We start from the raw sequence: 6,000 nt of genomic DNA, 5'->3' as shown, positions 1-6,000 counted from the left end.
ACTGTGTGTATGTGTGTGTATTGCCTCCCTTCAGACCCTACCCATATGTTTGGTAATTTCTTAACTCGACGTGTGAATCTCCATTTGTATGCACATAATTATATACTTCCCAACAGCTGTCTAAGCTGGCATCCCCCAGCACCGCTCCGATCGTCTCTAATGCCAACGGGCGATGCCGCAGCAAGACCAGACATTAACAGCCGCAAGTAAGATTTGCCTTTGCTTAACAATATGCGTGCAGTGGTCACCACGCCACACACACGCACACACACACAAGTAAGGCTACAAACATTCGTGGAATCACCAAGCCCAGCAGCTCCTTTGCTCTTGACTTTGCTGCGGCTGCTGCGTGTGTGTGGCGTACGGTTGTTATTGTTGCCGTAGCGGTTCATCAATCGGTGTGCGGTTCGTAGCATATATGCTCTCAATTTCTTAGTTCGTTAAGTCACAAACGTTTGATAAATTGCTACGCATTATGCTGTCCATTGCCCCTTTGGCCACATTGGCCGCCGTCTGGCATATGTCTCGAGGCGTAAGTTGCAACCACTGCCACTGTGCGTCAACAAATGCAAAAATTTGCTGAAATTGTTATAAATTAAAACAGTACGTTTAGAGAGAGGACGATTTAACTCCATTGATTAAAAAAGAGCTCCTGTTAGCAGACTTCATATTCGATTCAAGAATAAGAAAATTTCTTGTCTTTTCAAAAATTCTAGAAGCAGCAACAAAGTTTATGAGTTTATTTCGATACTAGAGAGTGTGCGGAATCATTGAAGTGGTATAACTGTTTCCTTGCCTGATTGAGAGACAAGATTGAGACAAGTTTTCACCATTGTAAATGACTGAAATTTGAAATGACTACGAGAAATGTCAATAAAATTGCTTTTCAATTCGATATTTTTTATTGCTTTGCTAATCGGAGGCCACTATGGGCCATAAAACTCAAGCCATGTCTGCCCAGTGTCAATGATACCAGCAAAAAGGAGGCCCATTGAAATTAATCCATCTAACACCTTTTGCTTTATAATCCGACTTTATAGAAACAGCTCGTTCCTTAGATTTTCAGTTAAATGATTTTGGCTTTATGCTCCGCAACTACAGCAACAAGAAGGCTCCAAGCGTGCCCGAGAGAAATTTACTGCAACCGATTGCTGAACCTTCCCAATATCTGTGATATAGAACAAAATGGTACGATGAATTATGCAAACCTTATGAAGACACCAATATTTGGGTCAGTGTGGAAAAATCATCACTGTTATAAGCTAGCAATTATCATTCGAGAATATTTGGAAACACCTCATTTTGGAACCAGAATCAAATAATAGAGGGCCAACCTATAACAGATTCAAATGGAAAAGCAACGGATTTGACTTTCTATTTCCCAACGCAGAAACACCAATTCGAAGTGTATGTAAATATGACAAAAATCGCTTAATTGTTTATAGCTCAGAAATATAAGGTGAAAAAGATGACAGCAGGACTCTCTGCGAAGCATAAATTGGATCGATATATACAAAAGTTCCACCTATTTTTTTGTTTTCTTGACAGAAGGCTTTTCTTTTACACTTGCATGCATCAGGGTTAGGATTCTCAGAAAAGAACAAACACTGCAGAGTCCGGCACTCGAAGTATAACCAACTTCAGACCGTTCGCGCAGCTGTCGCACTGTTTTTGTTTATCGCACCATCAATCGTTACAATGATACTGGTAGCATCGCAAAACGCCACGGCGGTGGTCATCAAAAGACTGCAACGTCACGTGAGATGGTTTGGAAAGTGAAGAAGCGACTCGAGCGAAATCCGCGACGAAGTGCCAATCAAATGGCTAATGAAATTAAAATATCCGACCGCAGCATCCGACGCATATTGAAAATTGAGCTCAAGGTCAAGCCTTACAAGTTCCAAAAGGCCCATGATCTCACACCGAAGCAGCAACAAGTAAGACTTGAGAGAGCGAAGCAGTTGCTTCGCTTGGCCGAAAGCGGTCAAATTCCGAACATTGTGTTTTTAATGAAAAAATTTTTCCAATTGAGCAATTTGTAACCTCTCAAAACGATAGGGTTTGCTTGACTGATTCATACGAGAATCTAAGTCAACGGTTGGCCACCAGGAGGCAGCACCCGCCACAAATAATGGTTTGGGCCGCTGTCACCGCAGATGGGCGCTCTCCAATTGTTTTCATCGAGCCTGGCGTCAAAGTAAATGCGACATATTATCGAGAAAGTCTTCTGTAGGCTGCTTTGAAGCCGTGGGCAAACTAACATTTCGGTCGCAAACCATGGACATTTCAACCAGACTCAGCACCGTCTCACAAAGCGCGAGTGAACCAAGAATGGCTGAAAAACAACGTTCCGAACTTCATTACGACCACACAGCCATTCACCAGATGCGAATCCAATGGATTATTCTCTCCGTGCCATTTTGGAGCGCAAGGTGCGAAGTAAAAAATATACCAGTCTCGAGATGCTGAAAAAAGCCATTGTCCGTGAATGGGCCAAAATACCAGCAAGTCACATTTGGGCAGCTTGCGATTCGTTTTTTGACCGTCTCAAGGCCATAGTTAAGGCAAAAGGTGGTCATATCGAATAAAAGTGAATTGGTCCTGAATTTATGATTATTTTCACACATTTTTTACTTTAAAATATATAAAAATAATTTTCCAAACCGAATTTGTGCTTTCTTAATTGGAGTGCCGGACCTACACACACATATAACATAGAAATCGAGATTGCTGTCCATTTGCCGGCTATTAATCCGCTCGGATTTTAAATTGAATGAGTCAAACGATCCTTGTCATAATTTAAAAATATAATTTGTTAGATATACTCACTCTCCAACTGTATTAGTGAATTTTTCATTCAACAATTATGGACTAAATTTTTCTTTGAAACTAAGATTTGTATAAATACATTATATTTAATCGCTGAAACTAAAAATTTGGTTTCATGATTTTTTTCAAAATCTTCTTCTTCTTTACTGGCGCTAATTGGAGATTCCATGCGAAGCCAAGTTCTTCTCCACCTGGTCTTTCCAACGGAGTGGAGGTCTTCCTCTTCCCCTGCTTCCATCGCCGGGTACTGCATCGAGTACTGTCAGAGCTGGAGTCGCTGTCTCTTAATTCGCTGACTATGTCAATGCCGTCATATATCTCGTACAGCTCATCGTTCCATCGACTGCGGTATTCACCGTTGTCATTGCGGAAGGTACCATAAATCTTCCGCCGAACCTTTCTCCCGAAAACTCGTAAGTTCGACTCATCATGCCTCTGCACCATATAGCAGGACGGGAATTATGAGTGACTTGTAGAATTTGGTTTTTGTTCGTCAAGAGAGCACTTTACTTCTCAATTTTCTACTCAGTCCAAATTAGCACCTGTTGACTAGAGTGATTCTGCATTAGACTTCAAGGCTGATATTGATGCTGGTCCTAAGATAGATGAAATTATCTACGACTTCGATGTTATGACTGTGAACAGTGATATGGGAGCTAAGTCGCGAATGCGACGACTGTTTGTTTGATAACAGAAGATATTTCGTCTTGCTCTCGTTCACTACCAGATCCATTTGCTTCGCTTCTTTGTCTAACCTGGAGAAATTAGAACTAACGGCGCGGTTCATAACAACCGTCAATGGCAGAATTAGCCCGCAGAAATGGCAAAGCCTTGCTGGATAAAATTCAAGTTACCGAGAGATCAGTCTTATCAAGAACATGTGTATATCAAACAAGTATGGACTTTTGGCAAATGTATATTTCCAATTATTTGTTAAACCCGAAACTCGTCTATGTTGAATGTAGGTTAGGTTACGTGGTCGATCTTAAGGAGGATCTACTTTGGGCAGCTTAGAAAGCCAGTACATTGTATTACCTTCTGAATAAGAAGGTTTTAAGACCGTTACATACAAACAGATGGTCGTTTCTTTCTGGGTATTACAAATGTCTCAGGAACCTCACTTATAGCCAGGCTAACATGCCTTAATATTCTCTATTGCAGTATTTCTAATCTAAGCTTTTAGCATGTTATTAGCTTCAATATTTAAATTATTTCAATTAAGTCGCCCGTCAACAGATGTAGATATCAGTTTCAGTATTATTAATATACCAAGTCCCTAAATGAAACACTGTTGGCCCAAATAAATGCTCGTGAAGTCTTCGTAATTATATCCAAGCGCTTAACACATAGGCACATAAGCGCCTCATACGCAAGCCGGCACACCAACAAGGATAAAGCAAAGCCACAATTGTTTGCCTGAGCTCCAAATTGAGCTATGGAACTTAACGGTTGTTGGTGTGAATAAGCAACTAACTGCGGCGTAAGTGCGAGCAAATTAATCATCGCTTTGATTTAGTGCCACTTAAATGATAGAACTACATGTATGCGTGTGCACGTGTGTTTGTGTGTGTTTTGCATGCGGTTTTGCCTGCTGTTTGTGGCATAAGCGTTAAAGTGAGTGCAACACCTCGCCACGCATCAAGCACCGTTAAGATTTGTTAATTGCCAACATTCACGACCAGCCGCAGATAATCAAACGGCCGAACCGGGCAGATAGCCAGGCCGAGCGGCAGGAAAATTGAATAAATTAATGGAATTCATATGCTGGTCATTAGCATTCTAGTCCACACCAAGCCACCAATTACTCACTGTAATTGGGCGCAATGCGATTCATTACACGCACACATATACACATGCAATTATATACACTGAAGAGAAATATTTGCTGCCTTTCAAACACTTTCTGTTCACCGCTTCATGTTCGCTGCCTGCTGCAGCAGCCGACTTCAGGTCAATAAATAAAGCCAGCCAATACCACTTAACGTTGCAGCACCACAGGCACAGTTGAGGAATTTTCTCAAAAGACTTCTTAACTCCTGCAACGCATTTAACCGCAGCCCCAACGGATGCCCGTTAGTCTTTGCTGCAACTTTTCATGCCATGCCACATGCCAAGCGTCGGTTGCCCTAATACTGCTGCTGCTTCTTTTGCTTTTTGTTGTTACTTTTGTTTGTTGTTGTTGCCATAGCTTTTACAGAAAACTAACGAGTTATGCCATTGCCAATACCAAAAACTGCCAGACAAACAAAACGTTCGACCGCCGTTGCTACTAGCGAGATTACAAATCACCAACAGATGAACATACACTTGCCACACGCACACACACAGACACGCGCAAAAGGAAAAAAGGAAATACGAGCAGAATATTTATGTGCACTCGAGTGCTGCTGGTAAGAAAAATTGTGAATGAAAACAGAAATTTTGTCCAGAAAGAGAATTTGCCAAGATTGCCATGCACCGTTGCCTACATACAGGCGCGCATGGCAGCACAGCTTGTAGTGCAGCTGGTCATAGGTGGCGCATGAAGTCGGTGCTTAGAAGCAAGCTATTAGGACAAATGACCACACCGGGCGCTCGCTTGCAATAACCGCAGTTGCAGCAATGCAATTTGTTCCTTGTCTGGGCATTGTCCGTGCGCTAAGCCACGCCAAGTGCAGGGACGCCCACCTACTTAGAGATGTGTATACAGTTAGCAGCGCCAACCCACGCACTAACAATACACACGCTATTCCTACTTCGACTTGTGTGAATTTAATACTTTTTCCTGTCTTCCGCAAGCCATTACAAACCTGCTTAGTTATTGTAGAATTGAAAAAAAAAATCAACAACAATAACAACAACGCAGGGACCAACTTAACATGCCAGTGAAATACATTTTCAACGTTATTGTGGCCGGAACGCAAACAAAATGGACAGTTAGTGAAATTGAACCGCCGGCTAGCTCAAAGGAAGAACGCACGTTAAATGGGTCGAAATAGAATCCGCTTCGGAACCGCAGCAGTAAAAAGAGTTGCAAACTCGGTCAGCTTACAGTTTACTACTAATGCAAGATTAAAGATAGTTGCATAAAGAAGAAACAAAACGAAGAGCTGCCGAAGTGGCGCGCAAACGAAAATGAGAGGAAAGCTGGCAAACTTAACTCGGGGAGTACGTGACAAAAATACCGCATCG

Source organism: Bactrocera tryoni, chromosome 2, assembly GCF_016617805.1.
Source record: "Bactrocera tryoni isolate S06 chromosome 2, CSIRO_BtryS06_freeze2, whole genome shotgun sequence".
Taxonomy (NCBI): domain Eukaryota; kingdom Metazoa; phylum Arthropoda; class Insecta; order Diptera; family Tephritidae; genus Bactrocera; species Bactrocera tryoni.
This window is presented reverse-complemented; position numbering follows the sequence as displayed.